This window comes from Vigna angularis, chromosome 9, assembly GCF_016808095.1.
Source record: "Vigna angularis cultivar LongXiaoDou No.4 chromosome 9, ASM1680809v1, whole genome shotgun sequence".
Lineage (NCBI taxonomy): Eukaryota > Viridiplantae > Streptophyta > Magnoliopsida > Fabales > Fabaceae > Vigna > Vigna angularis.
The window spans coordinates 29,317,888-29,336,389 of record NC_068978.1 but is presented as its reverse complement, the minus strand read 5'-3'; the positions used below and the strand labels follow the sequence as shown (position 1 = coordinate 29,336,389).

At 35.3% G+C, this 18,502-nt stretch overlaps 1 pseudogene; it reads left to right on the top strand.

Moving 5' to 3' along the window:
• Positions 1–3,247: 3,247 nt before the first annotated feature.
• Positions 3,248–12,894, top strand: LOC108346772 (putative disease resistance protein At3g14460; annotated as a pseudogene).
• The last annotated feature ends 5,608 nt before the right edge of the window (positions 12,895–18,502 follow it).

Here is an 18,502-nt window from a genome sequence, read left to right as displayed (position 1 = left end):
ATTGAGATATTAAAATTTACAGTGATGTACAACATAAAGTTTTTTTAATAATTTATTTTATGATTTTTAACTTATTATAAACTATTTGATATAATTTCTAATTTTTAGATTATTATTTCTAATTCGTAAAACTTATTTAACCTTTCGTGTGTGTGTGAGATTGCCTCTTATATTTTAATTTCTTATTATCTATAATTTTTTTATCTATATTGTTACTTATTTTAATCTTTTAGACAATTCAGATTAAAAATATTTAACAAATTGATATAAATAACGTTTCTCAATAATATATACTTTCTCAACTCATTAAATAAAATGACTTGTCTAGGAAACTTAAACAACTATTAGAAAAACAGAAGTACTAAAACATTTATTAAAAATTTGATGATTTAAAAAAAATATAAAATTATAATTATAGAATGATATATTTGTCTATAAAAATATAAAATTTTAGTTTATCAGGTAAAAACTTATAAAGCTCATTTAATTTATGAAGCTCATTTATTAACAATTAGTTAATTAATTTATGAGTTACTTTTATTAAATTATTAAACACACTTGTTGTGATTTTCTTCATTAATATTAAATAATTAATTAAGTTATGTTGTTTATTTTCTTTATTCTACTTTTAGCATGAGTGCAAGGATTCCTATAATAAACATTACAAGAAAACTTTGTAATCAATTTGAAAGATGATAAATAATTATTTATTATAATGACTAATTTAAATATTAATTTATGAACACTAAAAAAACTGTTTAGTGAATGTTTTCCTTTTTTTTTTCAGTACGTTATTCTAAAATTATTAATTTTCTTTTTGTTTAAGGTATTTACATCATATAGGTATTGAGAAGAAGAATAATCACATTTGAATTTATTGTCCCTCTTTTCATTCAAAGAGTTGGTAAAGAGGTGTAATATATATCTATTAGAGACGTTCGAAAAGGAAAAGAAACACCTTCTTTACAATAATATGTTTTTTTATAAATTAAATTCTATTGATGTAAATCTTATTTGACATTAATATTGTTTGAATTTACATCGGTCACTAGCAATTCAAAATACATTTTCTCAATAATCTCTTGTGTTCATTGAATAAGAAACTTAGCATTTTGACAATCAAAAGTACAGTTTAAGCGTAAGTTTATTAATAATTTAAATTTTTGTGTACACAATTTAAATTTACTAAGTTCCATACTAGACACAAATTTCATTTTACATTTTAACTTTGAAGGAGTGGTTGAGACTTATTTGAGGTTGCATGGAACACATATTGCTTTAGAAAAGAATTTGCACTTCATTGAACCAATTATAAGTAGTTAATCTTTCACACTCTTGAAATACAATTATAAAGTTTATGATATTTTGTGAATTTAATGTGTAGTGTTCATATCAACCAGAGAGCTTTGAGTGCATATATTATGTGATGATGCATACACAGAAAATCATATCCACAAATGTTATTGACTCATGAAATTTGATAATTTCAACATTTTATAACCAACCTCCTAAGTATTTACGAGTATAAGTTTACTCAAAGTGTTCATTATTTGTTGATGTTAGAAAGTATTATTAGATATGTATTATTCTAGGATTCTACATGTTTGAATTTTATATAGGCCTATATGTGGTAGTTATTACATACAAACCTGCTATTTAAAAAATCATGACTTTTTATAGTTCTAGCATTAATCAATATAAAATTAAATTTTTATACCGATTCGAATACTAGTTGGTATAAAAAGTCATGTTTTTATGTCAGTTAAAGTTGTAACCTCTATAAAAAGCAGTTCTTTCTATACCACTAAAAATGTTAACCAATATAGAGTCTCATACTTTTATACTAGTTGGCTAGCAAACTGATATAAAAAGTATGAATTATATACAAATTTATCAATCTCATTATTTTTATACTAGTTACAGAATCGGTAAAAAAATCAAATATTTTCTAAATTTAATATTTTTGTATCGATTTAAAAACCGACATAAAAGTCTTTTTTTTAACTAATATAATGCATAATTAGATTCTCGTGAGCAATTCAGAGTGCATGAAACATGGTATTAGTTTTTTCATTTATTTAAAAAATACATGGTAATATTAAAATGCCTCGTCACTAAAGCCATTTTAATCTGTACTTTAGTATCAAATAGATGAATGCCTTCTTGAGATGTCTCTATTAGCTCTATGGCAAAAAAAAATGTAACCAAAGTGTTTGAAAGTAAAAGATTTACTGAGAGAAGAGATGAGAGGGGTGATAGCAATAGAGATGATAATATCATATATTAATGTGAAAATGGTAATATCATTTGTAAATTTAGTAAAAAAAAGGATATTGTTCAAAATAATATTAATTTTTTATAGCAGTTCGAATACTAATAGGTATAGAAAGTTATTTTTTATACCGATCTTTATCACCGTAAAAAGTGTTACTTTTTATATTAGTTGGATCGCTAATTTATATTTTTTTATACTAGTTGGTTAGCAACCGATATAAAAATATGAATTATATACAAAATTATCATTATCTTTACAAATAAGAAAGATGTCAGGAAAAGAAAAATATATATAGCTATTTTCAAAACTCAATATTAAACTATCTATTTAAAAGGAAAACTATTAATGACGAGGATGAATAAATAACCAATAATTAAAAATTGACTTAAGAAACAATTCTTTAACCTGTAAAAGGACCTATAACCTAGCATTCGTATGAATGGATGATAGTACAATTTTTATAAATTAGTAAAAAAATGAGGGGAAAATTACCAAAAATTCCCTCACATTGTTGTCTCGTGTTCTAGTTTCAGTTTGTTTTGATTTTTAATGTTGTACTATATTCTTCGTGGTTTTTTAGAGTTAATATTATCAACTTTTTAACCCTCGGATTTCACGGTTGATTCATTTTAAGTTTGTTTGGTTTGTCATTGAAATAATGAAATAGAAAATCATAAAAGCAAGAAGGAAACTCCGAATAGAAGTTTATTGTGACAAAATGGCATTAAATCTTAACTTACAACAAGAAGGAAACTTCAATATGTGTGGTCAACAAGAGTCAACAACAGATATTGACGTAAAGACATTGTCAAGAAAATATATAAAATACCTCCGCTTTCTCTATTTAATAAAGCAAACCACCGAAATAGACTGATTCACTAGAAATTTGTTTAAAGTAATCGAAAAAGGAAAGTAAAGCAAAGTTCATATGTTCCACAAGTTACCAAATCCACGTTGTACTGTCGGAAATAATTAACAGCTATTGCTTCCAATTTTCACAATATTCACTCATTATCTTTTGTCAGTCCTTCATTCACGTAACTTAGCTGCACTTCCAATTTTCTCAATCCTTTCTTCTCCTCAATTTGGTCACTTCCTTCTCAATCATGCCTGTCCTTGAAACACTTGGTGGTGCTCTTTTTGGTGCTGTTCTTCAGATGCTATTTGACAAGCTCGATTCTCATCAAGTTTTGGGCTTCTTTCGTGGGAGAAATCTTGACGAGAAGCTACTGAAAAAGTTGAAGAGGAAGTTGATGGACATCAACGCTGTCATAGATGATGCAGAACAAAAGCAGTTCACTAATTCATTGGTCAAAGAGTGGCTTGATGAGGTTAGAGACGTCTTGTATGATGCAGAGGATCTGCTCGAGCAAATAGACTATGAATTCTCCAAGACTAAGTTGGAAGCTGAATTCCAGACCAGTTCTAGCAAGGTATACAGTTTTGAATCCAAGATCATAGCACTCCTAGACGATTTAGAATCTCTTTTAAACCAAAAGATTGTTAAAGATTTCAAAATTTATAGTGGCGTAAGATCTGAGTTGGGTAATAAGGTGTCGGATAAAAAAGTTGAATCAACGTCGTTGGTGGCTGAAGAGGTAATTTATGGCAGAAATGAGGAAAAAGAAATGATCTTTACTTGGCTGAGATCTGACACTAACGATAATAAGCAGTCAATACTTTCTATTGTGGGTATGGGTGGGATGGGTAAGACCACACTTGCTCAACATGTATACAATGATCCAAAGACAGAGGAAGCTAAATTTGATGAAAAGGCTTGGGTTTGCGTTTCTGATGCATTTGATGCTTTGAGAGTATCCAAAGCAATTATTGGAGCTTTCACTAACTCAAGAGATGACAGTGGCGACCTAGAAATGATTCATGGAAAATTGAAAAAAAGATTGTCCGGAAGGAAATTTCTTCTGGTTCTGGATGATGTTTGGAACGAAGACCGCAATCAATGGAAAGCATTACAAACTCCTCTTACGTTTGGAGCTAAAGGAAGTAGAATTCTAGTCACAACACGCAGTCACAAAGTTGCTTCTATCATGCAGTCAACCTACATACACCAATTAAAGCAATTAGATGAAGATCACAGCTGGCAAACTTTTGCTAAACATGCATTCCATGATCAAGACTCTGAGTTGAAGTCTGAGTTAAAGGAGATTGGTATGAAGATAGTTAAAAAGTGCCAAGGATTGCCTCTGGCCCTTGAAACAATAGGATGTCTTTTACAGTCAAAGTCATCCGTTTCAGAGTGGGAAGGTGTATTGACAAGCGAGATATGGGACTTACCAATAGAAGATAGTAAAATCGTCCCTACTTTGTTGTTGAGCTATTACCATCTTCCTTCTCATCTCAAGAGATGTTTTGCTTATTGTGCATTATTCCCCAAAGACCATAGGTTTGACAAAGAGAGCTTAATTTTGTTATGGATGGCTCAAAATTTTCTACATTGCTCTCAACAAAGCAAGTCTCCAGAAGAAGTAGGTGAAGACTACTTCAATGATCTAGTATCAAGTTCATTCTTTAAACAAATAACTTGGGACAAGGAAATATATTTTGTCATGCACGACCTTTTGAATGATTTAGCAAAATATGTTTCAGGTGAAATCTGCTACAGGTTAGGTGTTGATGGTGAAAAAGGAGTATCAAGGAAAACCCGTCATATATCATATGTAAGCGGTCTTAGTCAATATTATACGAATTTATGTGATGCTAAAGGGTTACGGACATTTATAACCTTTCGGGGGTGGCAATGTCCGATGTCAATAGAAGAGTTAATCTCCAACTTTAAGTTCTTACGGGTCTTATCATGGCGTTGGTGTATTAATGTGCCTGACACTATAGGCGATCTGGATCGCGATATTCCAACAACGTTTTCTTAACACTTTTTTTATAACGTCACGTGTCGCATGTTCATTGATTTGGATTAAAATGAGTATTTTTTAAAAACTGTGGAAATGGAAGTCCGTAACCTCTGTTTTAATTGAAAATCCCAAAATACCTCTCTGTCTGTTTCATTGGAAACGAAGGTCGTGTTTCCTGCCTCTTGACTTTGCTTTCTCTGTGATTGTTAAGAGTGGGTCGAGTGGCTTAGAGGAATCAAAGAAACAAAAAAGAAATCGAAGAGAAACTTTTATGCGTGGCTTAGAGGATCAAGAATTTCTAATTGAAGAACTTAAAAGGAGGGTTGCAAGTTTAGAGGCACAATTGGCTGAAGAGAAGGCAAGACGGAAAAATAAAGATGACGGTGGACAAAGTGTGCCTCGTACAGAACCATCCCTGAACACTGATTTTGTATCCCTTACTGACATTGACGGAAATGAACAACCTTTGAAGACGTATGTTAGGGTTGGATCACGAAGGCATTACAAGGGAAGAGCACTTAGGACTCCATACACCGGAACCGTAGTGCTTAGAATAAAAAATGATTGATATGTGTATTCAGTTTAATAATGCAAAGTAAATGATCATTGTAAATAGATTAAGAAAACAAATTATAATGTATCGGATTTAGTTGAATGATATAAAATTTGAGTTTTTGGTTTGGTTGGTCACATATTTTATTTTTTTCAATACCATTGTTATTATGATTTGTGGGTTTGTGGATTTGAGAATATGGTGAAGTTTTGTGTTTGATAAGTTGCAGGGTTGTTTGCAAGATGTTGGTGTTTGAGTGGTCATTCAGGGTAACATTGTTTACCATTGTCAAAACCAGTTAATTTGAATCACATTTTGAGTGGGGGAGCAAGTTGTGCAAGGGATGAGTGAGAGTGTTGAAAAATGCATGTGGTAATCGTTTACACAGGCCTGGTAAACGATTACCCGAGATAATTTCAGGTTTTGTACAGAAAGTTGAACTGGGGTAGTCAGTCAGGGTGACAGGGGTGAGCAACTTGGAGGAAAGAAACAATGTTTATGAGATGAGCAACTTGGGTGAGATAACATGCTGTCAACTTTGACCTTTGCTATCTATTTTACTGATAACTTTTCCCACCGACCTCCAAATGATGTGATTCTTTTTTTATGAGAAACTAGACTCAAAAATCTTTCCAATGACTACTAATTTGTAATTTTTGGACATCTGAGTTGGTACAGTTTATTCTTTCAAGTTAGCGTTTCATATATTCTTGCCAACTCTAACCTTTGCTTGTTCTTTTGCTCATAACTTTCTTCACCGAACTCCAAATGAGTTTATTCTTGTTTTGTTGGAATCTAGACTCAAAGACCTTTCAAATTATGCCTTGAAAATCAAGTTTACACCTTTTTTGACACTGTAATCGATTACTAGGACACTGTAAACGATTACACGAACAAAATCCAAGATTTGTACAGAAACTTGTACTAGACGAGTCAGTTGTGGTAACCTAGGTGACCATAGTCAAAAATTTTAATTTTTTGGCATAAATCCATTAGTTTTCACTTGATTTTAGTGTTTAAGTGTGAGTAGAGGCTGAAAAGTCATGTTTTGGCACCCCATGATTAAGGAAAGGAACAATGTTTATGAAATGAACAACTTATATGAAGTCTTGAAACTTCTGCACCCAAAAATACACTTGTAATCGTTTACAAATTCTTGGTAAACGATTACACGAACAAAATTCATGATTTGTACAGAAACTTGTACTGGAGGAGTCAGTTGTGGTAACCTAGGTGACCATAGTCAAAAATTTTAATTTTTTGGCATAAATCCCATGGTTTTCACTTGATTTTGTTGTTAAGTGTGAGTATAGGGTGAGAAGTGATGTTTTGGCACCCCATGATGGAGAAAAAAAACAATGTTTATGAGATGAGCAACTTGGGTGAGATAACATGCTGTCAACTTTGACCTTTGCTTGCTATTTTACTGATAACTTTTCCCACCGACCTCCAAATGATGTGATTCTTTTTTTATTAGAAACTAGACTAAAAAATCTTTCCAATGACTACTAATTTGTAATTTTTGGACATCTGAGTTGGTACAGTTTATTCTTTCAAGTTAGCGTTTCATATATTCTTGCCAACTCTGACCTTTGCTTGTTCTTTTGCTCATAACTTTCTTCACCGAACTCCAAATGAGTTGATTCTTGTTTTGTTGGAATCTATACTCAAAGACCTTTCAAATTATGTCATGGTAATCAAGTTTAGGCCTTTTTTGCCACTGTAATCGATTACAAGGACTCTGTAAACGATTACACGAACAAAATCAAAGATTTGTACAAAAACTTGTACTGGAGGAGTCAGTTGTGGTAACCTAGGTGACCATAGTCAAAAATTTTAATTTTTTGGCATAAATCCCATGGTTTTCACTTGATTTTGTTGTTAAGTGTGAGTATAGGGTGAGAAGTGATGTTTTGGCACCCCATGATGGAGGAAAAAAACAATGTTTATGAGATGAGCAACTTGGGTGAGATAACATGCTGTCAACTTTGACCTTTGATGGCTATTTTACTGATAACTTTTCCCACCGACCTCCAAATGATGTGATTCTTTTTTTATTAGAAACTAGACTCAAAAATCTTTCCAATGACTACTAATTTGTAATTTTTGGACATCTGAGTTGGTACAGTTTATTCTTTCAAGTTAGCGTTTCATATATTTTTGCCAACTCTGAACTTTGCTTGTTCTTTTGCTCATAACTTTCTCCACCGAACTCCAAATGAGTTGATTCTTGTTTTGTTGGAATCTATACTCAAAGACCTTTCAAATTATGTCATGGTAATCAAGTTTAGGCCTTTTTTGCCATTGTAATCGATTACAAGAACCCTGTAAACGATTACCATAGTGTTTTTTCTGCAGATTAGCTCTGCACTTGTCCAACTTGGTCCCCTAAGTAAGAATGGCTTCTTCTCCACTTCTTGGGGTCACCTCCCATCACTTTCCACTCTTTACCACCACTGAAACACCAACACCAAGTAAATACAAGTGGACTTGTGCTTGAAAGTAACAATTTTTGCCAATGATCACCCATGACACCACAGCTGACTACTTCAGGTCAACTTTCTGTACAAAACAGTGATTTCTCTCGTCTAATCGTTTACTAGGCCACTATAAACGATTACAACAGTGGTTTTTTTGTAGATTAGCCATGCACTTCTCCAACTTGGTCCCTTCAGTAAGAATGGCTTCTTCCCCACTTCTTGGGGTCACCTCCCATCACCTACCACCCTCTACCACCAGTCAAACACCAACACCAAGTAAATACAAGTGGACTTGTGTTTTAAATTAACAGTTTTTTCAAATGATCACCCAGGACACCACAACTGACTACTTCAGTTCAACTTTCTGTACAAAACAGTGATTTCTCTCGTGTAATCATTTACGAGGCCACTGTAAACGATTACGACAATGTTTTTTCTGCAGATTAGCTCTGCACTTGTCCAACTTGGTCCCCTCAGTAAGAATGGCTTCTTCCCCACTTCTTGGGGTCACCAAACATAACCTCCCTCTATTTTCTTTTTATTAAATTTGACCTTAGTCTGATAACCTCTCTCTATTTTCTTTTTATTAAATTTGACCAATGCAAATACGCCACCTGACGTTGTCAAATTGTTGGCAAAAATTCGTTGTCGACGTATCATTTTCCGATCTAATACATCTCCGTTCGTTAGACCTTTCAGGTGCCGACATAAAGAGACTTCCTGACTCAACCTGTTCACTCTATAACTTGCAAGAATTGAAACTAAATAATTGTTTCAAATTGAAGGAGCTGCCCTTGACTTTGCATGAGCTCACCAATTTGCGCCGCCTTGAACTTAAGGGAACTACTTTAACAAAGGTTCCACACCGTTTAGGAGAGTTGAAGAATCTTCACGTGTGGATAAACAAGTTTGCGGTTGAAAAAAGTAGTGACTTCAGTATTCAACAATTAGGAGAACTTGATCTTCATGCAGAGGAGCTGTCAATTAAAAATCTGGAAAATATCGCAAATCCCTGTGAGACGAATTTGAAAAATAAAACACATATTGTGAGTCTGAGTTTACGATGGAATTTGAAGCGGAACACTGACGATTCAGTAAAAGAAAGAGAAGTACTTGAGAATCTGCAACCTTCCAGACATTTGAAGCACTTGTCAATCGATGGCTATGGTGGTACACAATTTCCCCGTTGGTTATCCAATAATTCTCTACCAAATGTGGTGTCCTTAACCTTGAAAAACTGTAAACATTGCTTATGGTTGCCTTCCCTTGGACTTTTGACATTTCTGAAGCACTTGAGAATTGATGGCCTTGATTGGATAACAAGGATAGATGCTGATTTCTACGGGAATAGCTCTTGTGCATTTTCATCCTTGAAAACGTTGAGGTTTAAGGATATGAAGGAATGGGAAGAATGGCAGTGCATGACGGGTGCTTTTTCCAAGTCTTCAAAGTCTTTTTCTGACGAATTGTCCCAAGCTGAAAGAATTGCCAGACATACTTTGTTATTTAAAGAAACTAACTATAAAGGACTGCGGTTGTGAGTCTCTCACTTCCTTTCCTCTAGATTTGTTCCCAAAACTCGGCGAGCTTTCTTTACTCAAGTGTCGCAATCTACAGATGATATCGCAGGAGCAACCTCATAATCATTTGAAGTATTTGTGGATTGAAGAATGCTCTGAATTTGAATCATTTCCTAATGAAGGATTATTTGCACCTCAGCTAGTGTCATTTAATATTAGAGGATTGAAAAAATTGAAGTCAATGCCTAAATACATGTCTGCCCTTCTTCCATCTCTTAATCGTCTGGACATATTCTATTGTCCAGCGCTGGAGATGTCCGAGGGATATTTGCCATCAAATGTAAAAAAGATGTTTCTCGGGGATTGCTCCAAACTTGTGGCCTCACTCAAGGGCGCTTGGGGAACCAACCCTTCCTTAAAAATCCTTTACATTTGCAATGTGGATTTGGAGTGTTTTCCAGGTGAAGGTTTGCTCCCACTTTCTCTTGATCATCTAGAGATATATGATTGTCCAAATCTTAAGAAACTGGACTACAAGGGTCTCTGTCACCTCTCCTCTCTTCAGACATTGGTTCTTCGTGACTGTCCTATACTCCAATGCTTGCCTGAGGAGGGTCTACCCAAATCCATTTCAAAACTCGAAATTGTAGATTGTCTGTTACTAAAACAGCGATGCAAGAAACAAGAAGGTGAAGACTGGGAAAAGATTGCTCACATTAAATCCATATGCGTTGATTACAAAGAAGTAAATGAAAAACGTTTATTTGACAACAAAATTTTGTCAACTTTTTGACAACTACACGTGGTGGTGCATTTTCATTGGTTGATTTTTAAAAAGTTGGTTTTTGGTGTGGAGGGCATATTTGGAAAGAAAATTCAGATTGTCCCTTTCTTTCCTATTTTCCTCTTCTTCATTTTTGGCTTTGCACATTTCGTCACTCTCTCCACCATTGAACGGACTCTCAGTCCACCATTTGAGTTGGATTTTTCTCTCTTTGCACGTCGTTGTCTCTCCACCATTGTCCGTACATTTCTCTCTTTGGACGTCGCTCTCACTCCATTGGTTGCACTTCGGTCTCCATTTCACTCTCGCTCCATCACATTGTGGTTGGCGTTATTTCTCCCAGGGTTTCGGCTTTTTTCTCCTTAAAGGTTTCTAAGGTTTCAACTTTTTGCTCCTTAAAGGTTTGTCTTTTTTTGAAGGTCTTGGCTTTTGAAGTGGCATGTTAGGATTATTGATTTTCTTTGTGGTTTATGGTTTTTGTCATTAATGTTGATGTTGATAATGTGATTTATGCAGTATTGTTATTAATTTGATTCATCAATGGAAGGAGGAAATGCAAAAGTAAGTACAAGTTTAGCGTAAATAAAATTTTATAATAAATAATTATATTGACAAATGTTAGTTTTTGATAATGTGTTGTGCATATTGTGTAGTGGTGCCTGCGAACATCTATGGATTCATCCCATATCGTGGAAGTGAATGGGTTACTTCGAAAACCTCATGTATCCCGCATTAGTCAGACTCCATTTAAGTGGTGTTTGGAAATTGCTACCCTTTTAGAGGTCAATTTAAAATTGTTAAAGGAGATGGTTGTTAGGTGGGATGGGCACCATGAAAGTTTTCGAGTTAGTCAACAATTGGTTCCATTAAAAGTTTTGGATGTCTTTATGAGTTTAGGTCTACAAATAGGGGGTTTAGATGTTCCAACTGATGAATTAGTAGTTGGTATTGTTGGTCAAATGTTTAATACAAAAGCAACTACTTTGAAGGACTTGATGAACATGTTTCATACGATTGTAAACAACGATGAGATTGAGGTTGATGTGGTTTGTAGGTTGTATCTCTTAGTATGTTTTATTGTTTTTTTTTCCTAGAAAGTTTGTGTATGTTTCTAACATGCCTTGTGCAGTGTTAGATGACTTGGACAATGTAAGATGACTAGGATAGTTTATGTGTATATGATTGGGCCCCGTACATAAAAATATTGTACATAATTTAAATAAATATACTAAGAAAATAATGCCGGGAGCTATCCATCATGTGTTGAGTTTGAGTGGCAATGTCACCGAGTTAGAATTTATTATGTTAATGTGGTGGAGTTCATTGTAATTTTGGCTAACTATTGTTTGTAATGTTGTAGCTTTGGGCTTTTGAACGACTTTCTTTGCATGATCATTCTTCTCAAAGGAGATTCCCGCACATATGGATATGGTGTCCGTTTAAGTCAAGGACCAAAAAAATATCGGTTTTGTTTCAAGCAGGAGAAGTAAGTGTTTGAACCAGTTTTATATCGTTTTTTGAATTATTGATGTTCTTAATTGTTTAAGATTTATGTGTTTGATTGTGATAGGTAAATTTGAACTGGTACGTACATAAACTTGATCGTGGAGTCGAGGCCATCCGTGCTGCTTTCCATTTGGATCGGGAAGTGAAGGCTGAAGGATCGAGGCTTGAAGGATGTAATGTTGAAGAAGAAGAAAATGAAAATTCAGATGATGACATTAGGGAAGTCACTGTTGAGGAGAGAATGAGGACAAACAATATAAGAATAAGAAATGTGAATGCGAAGATTGCAGCTCTTACTCAGGAAATATATGACATTCGTCAAAATGCAAATGTACGAGATGATCGTCATGAAGAAACTACAGGTGCATGTGATGAAGAAGGTTGCAGTGGAGCTGACGAGGAAGTTGTAGTTGCATGTGATGAAGAAGTTGTTGTTGGTGTTGATGAAGAACCTGCAGGTACATATAATAAAGAACCTGCAGGTGCATATCATGAAGAAGCAGCGGTTGAAGGAGCTGGAGGTTCTGGCATTGAACGAGTGGTCATTGAAATTGCTGATGATGAAGGGGATGATTATGATATACCATTGGCGATCCCCCTTTGCGCAATTATGTTGGTGATCCAACCAGTACTGTGGATGTTGAGAAGTTGTACTACGTAGTCAGCGTAAGAGACAGACCACATAGGTAATTGATGAGAATTTTATTTGTCATTGGTGAAAGGTGATGGTTTTTGATTGAATATTCTTGTTTTTTCAGGATTGTATCCAAAATAATTGGCTAGACCTTAAGCAAAACTTCATCTTACACATTAAGGCCAACCCAATACGTTGATAACATTGTAATTACATATTATGTGACATGGTTTTATGTTAAATGTTCATAGTTATGTTATTGATTTCTACAATTTTCATTGTGTTAATGATAATTTATCAACATTCATTATGTAGGTGGTGTTATTTGTTACTACTATTTTTATGTACTTTGAGAAAATGTCGTACGGTATTGTTAAGAGGATTATATTTAGTCCATTATACGCGGTAAATAATATTTTTTTATGATAACATATATTTTATGGTACAAATTATGTGTAAGGCATTGTGGATTGATGAATTTGAAATTTTTCACAACACCATATTCTTTCTGATTATAGGAGACGTCCCCAGAATCAACATGTGTTTTTCACTTCATAATTACAACTCCTATTTGCGTTATGATAATTTTAAACTTGAAGACATTGTCACAACTGACTGTGTGAGTTAGCTTTAATTTGTAAAAACAATGTTTTCCCAATTTTTTGTGTTCATGTATTCGTATAATTCTCAAAAAATAATTAATAATGTACTTAAAACCGTATAATTCATGCATTTATATACTAGTTATAAGTGCTTACTGTTATCTAATTATCATAAATTTCTTTAAATTTTTTCATGAATGATAGCTTTGATCAAATACATCAGTAGTCACTAATCTGCCTATTGCAATGTAATAAAAGAAAGAAAAATTAAATATAATAAATAATAAAATAAAGTGAAAGAAATGTACCATAAAAGAAAATTAAGATATTTATTTATAATTTTTTTTTTCATAATTATCTTCTTTAGTATCAAAATTCATCCTTATTGTTTCTCCTGGTTACTTATTTATCAAATAATATATTTCATCTCTTAAAAAAGTAAAGGCAAATAAAATAAAATCTCATTGTCTATTATAAAAGAAAAATAATAATGATCCAAAATATTGACAAGACCATAAAATTGCTAAAGAAAGAATAATGGCAGGATATAAAGCAATAGTTACTACACACAAACATATTACTTTGATGCTAATGGAAAATTAGTCATTAAAATTGGATCATGTAAATATTAAACATTGCTAGACATTGTTGCAGACATTTATAATTATAATATCTTGACATCCAAAACACAACTAATTTTGCTTCATGAAGAACCATCTTGCATCCAAAACACAACTAATTTTACTTCAAATTGTCTGAGTGGTTTCCCAAAAGCATGATCCTAGTTTAACATTTTTCAATTATTTAAGAGGCAAGGTAGTCTTAAATTCTGAACCGCTTCTAAGTTTTGAATAGTTGCTACTAGCATGATAACAAAATTAAAAGGCCTGCTCAATAGTAAAAGTTCCAAATTCAAAACTGGTAGTTAATGTTGTAAAACTTACAAATTCAAAACTAAGCAAAAGAACGTGATCAAAATATTTAACTTTACTGTAGTGCCGTCATATTCATTTATTCCAGTGAAAAATTCGACAATGACTGATTGCATTCTGTATGTTTACATTTACCCATAGATGAAATTAATTAATCTGAAACAATCCTCTTCACATAAATTCCACTGTGAAGCATTTTGAACAAAATTAGTAACAAAAACTACTGAAGCTCTTTTCCATTTTTGAAAATGTATTGAACCCAATTTTATGTCAGGAAAACAAACATCATATTCTTACCTTCGGTTGGAAGAAGTGAAGAAGACGAATAATATTGGGGTGGTTAACGAAGTATGGTGTTCCATCAACAGACCGCCGTTGGTATGCCACCGGAAGTCATCGTTGCCCTAGTATGTCGGCGGAAGTCGCTGGAAGCAAATCGTTAGAGGAGAAATGGGGAGCAGAGAGAGTTAACAATCTGAGAGGCACCGTGAATGTGAGATTTAGGAGAAGTGAAAATCTGATAGGCACACTGAATTTGAGATTTACGAGAAGTGAAAAGATAAATTTAAGTCTCTTTATCTTTTAACAGATTTAAAAGTAAAATTTAAATATGTACTGTAGAGTCCTCCCAACCGAACGATTCTCCTAAGACAGGCCAAACTGTTGCCCCAATACCATTTACTCAGGTTATCATTACGACCGAGCGTCTAAGCTAACGCTGTCCTTTGATCGATCATACATAGACCGAGCGATCCTCCAAGGTCGTTCATCCAGGTCGACCATCAAGACCGAGCGTCCAAGGTGACCGATCAGCAGAACCGAGTGGCCGCCCACCCAGGTTGACATCCCTAGCCGACCACCCCTTCTGATCGGCCGTCCCGACCGACCTTCACTAGGTCGACTACACAGTTAAACACTAATAACTCATTAAAGCCCTTAATGAAGATTAAGGTATGATTGGACCGTTATCAGGCTCACGAAAGGTAAAAGCCCATTACAATCAGTATAAATAAAGGTTTCAGGTATGATTTCTACACAGATTGCTTACGATGTAATATATACATGCATTACAGACCACTCAGTCATGTTACTGACTTAAGCGTCGGAGTGCCTTTGACAGGTACCCGACTGCCCGGCTTGGAGAACGAGGAGAGAGAACGAATACTACAATTAGGACTTGGAGACGAGAGAGCCCGTTCGGCCCTTCCCAGTGCATTCAGCCCTCAACAAAGAGGTAACTGTCCGATTTTCGCCAGCTTCTAGTGCCCCCTAGAGACAGAGTCGCTCGGTCTGCTTCAGTTCGTGGGATTCAGCAATGTCCGCCCGATCTTTGGCAAACTCTTGAATGTTTTAACAGGGTCACACCAGATCCGACTGAAACAAAATCTGTTATTAAATTAACAGGTGTAAAATAAATTTAAATCTCTTAATCTTTTAACATATTTAAAAGTAAAATTTAAATCTATTATTAAATTAACATACTAAAATAATGTCTTTAATTTACAAAGATGAAAGTGTATATTTTTTTTAGTCTATTATTTTATAAATAAATTTAAAAATAATTTCTTTTATTTAAAAAATACTATCGCGTATTTTGTAAGTCTGTTTTTTAATGAACAAACTTCAATTGATATACTTAAAAAAAAAAATTATTAGTGATTATTCTTTGCAATATATCCCTATTTATGTTTATATGCAGGGGAAACTATTTTAATGTTCCAGGTATATATGAGGCGACCTCTTACACCACTAGAAGGTATTTGCATGGTTTGTTAGAGAAAATAGAGGGTTTGCACCAAGTGTCACAACCGATCAGTATTAGTGTCGTAAGCGACTGACCGAATGACAAAACTCCTGCACTGAATGTTATGAACACGCAACTACAGTACGGGCGATCGAGAATGACCCAACAAGATATAATGAAGGTGAGCAGAGAAAGGAAAGTAAAACTCAAACAAAATGAAATTGTATTATGAAATGATCTAAAAAAATCAACACTCTCATATACACAAAAGTCCAGTATTTAAAATGAAAGCAACTGCCAAGGACAATTAATCAACAACTGTCCTGGCCAACTAACTAACAGACTCGGCTTACAAACTAACATACCCCTCTAAGCCGAGCACTTAGGGAGGTAGCACCCATCCTTGCTACCCTATCTCGCGCACCACGTTGAGACGACCGAACGGTGTGTGACCGATCGGTGTGTTCCTGCCAATCACGTGTCGAAGGCGGACGCCAGCTTGCATGAGCTGTGCGGCCAAGGCCGGACGGTTCGAAAGAGCGATTGAGTGACATGATCGACCGGTTTGAGTGTGGTTGCCAGTTTGACACTCTTGAGTGACGCCTCGCTCGGTTGAATGAATGCTGAGGTCGGGTGTGGCTGAATGACTTGACCAAACAGTGTTCGCAATGTCTGGGTTCTCCCATGACTCCCAGACTGAAAGACGTGACCGAACGGTGTTCTCCATGTCTCGGTTCACCAGTGACACCGACTCCCCATGCTTCTTTGGCAGCATTCACTTCAACGCTTTTCTTCTTCTTCCCAACTAGAATATCATCAAGCTTCCAGATTCCATTCTTCCTAACTGGATCAACTTCTTCTTTCTTTGCATCCTTCCACTCGGATTTCTTCAAGGCCTCGGTTTGACCGATCGGTTCTGCATTTGCCAAGGCTTCTTTTTGACCGATCGGTTCTACACCTGCGAACATGGCTACGTGCACCAGACCTTCCTCATTACCAGTCCGTGTATCCGCATTAATCTCACCTTCTGTAAAGCCAAATTCTTCACACATTGTGGACTTCACTAGGCTGATTCGAAACGTATTATCCTTCGAGATCTTGCTCCTCAAGATCAGGTTTTTCTTTTTATCAAACACTTCAACCTTATTGAAGTCTCTCATTACTACCGTAAAACCTTTTTGAATTAACTGGCCAATACTCAGAAGATTGTACCTTATTGCAGGCACAAACAGCACACCAGTTAGAATGACACGCGAGCCATTCTTCCTTCTGATAACCACATCACCAACTCCCTCTACCTTCGAGGTGCTGTCATCAGCAAATTTCACCATACTCCTCTCGGTCTCAGCAAAATTTACCAACCAATCTCTGTTGCAGGTCATATGATTCGAACATCCCAAATCCAAATACCACAATTTAGAATGTGAACTTACTTTAGATGTAGTTGTCATCAATATGACTGGTTCTTCTAAATCAGACTCCACTTGAGCTGCATAGGCCTCCTTTCGTTGACCCTTCTTCTGCTCTTCTTTTTCAGCATAACACTCGCTAGCGTAATGCCCATACTTGTGACAATTAAAACATTCAATATTCCTTTTGTCCTTCTTCTGGAAATTCTTCTCAGATTTGCCTTCATCCTCTGTTGAAGACTCATTCTGATCATCTTTGTTCCTATCTTTTCTCCACTTCCCTTTACCATGTTTCCCTTTCCATTTCTTGGTTGTCTTCTTCTATACGTGTTGAACCTTCAACGCATGCTCCTCGCGTTTGATGGGATTTCTTTCCCGCATCCTCATTTCATACGCCTCCAGAGAGCTTTGCAGTTCCTCTATTTTTAGTTTTTCAAGATCTCTTGACTCTTCTATTGCCACCACAATATGATCAAACGTCGGGGGTAGTGACCGCATGATTTTCTCAATCACCATGAGACCAGTAACAGTGTCACCACAACTTTTCATCTGGTTAATAATTGAGAGTATTTTACTGAAAAACTCACTCACCTTATCACCATCCTCCATCAGTAGGTTCTCGTACTGTCTCCTCAATGACTGAAGCTTTACCTTCTTCACTTTTTCACCTCCGGCATGGCAGCCCACCAAGATGTTCCAATCTTCTCTTGCTGAAACCGCATTTTGTATCTTCTCAAAATGCATATCGTCTACACACTAACAGATCATCAACAACGCTTTATCATCTTTCCTCTTAAACTCCTCTTTCTCTGTGCCGCGTAAATCAGACACAGAAACCACTCCCTCCATCACATTGTTGACATCTTGAACACAAAACAAGATACGCATCTGTGTGCTCCATCTGCTCCAGTTCTTGTCTGTGAGAACAGGTAGATTAACAGACATATCTCTGCTGGCCATTCTTTACACCCTCAATCTTTCACCAAGAAACACAGTCTTGATCTTCTTTATGCTTCAATCACCTTTCCGCCAAGCCTCCGCCAAGCCCTAGATGAATACAAAGCTCCGGATACCACTGTTAGAACCAAGAGAGAACCGAGGGTTTGCACCGAGCGTCACAACCGATCAGTATTAGTGTCGTACACGACTGACCGAACGACAAAGCTCCTGCACTGAACGTTACGAACACGCAA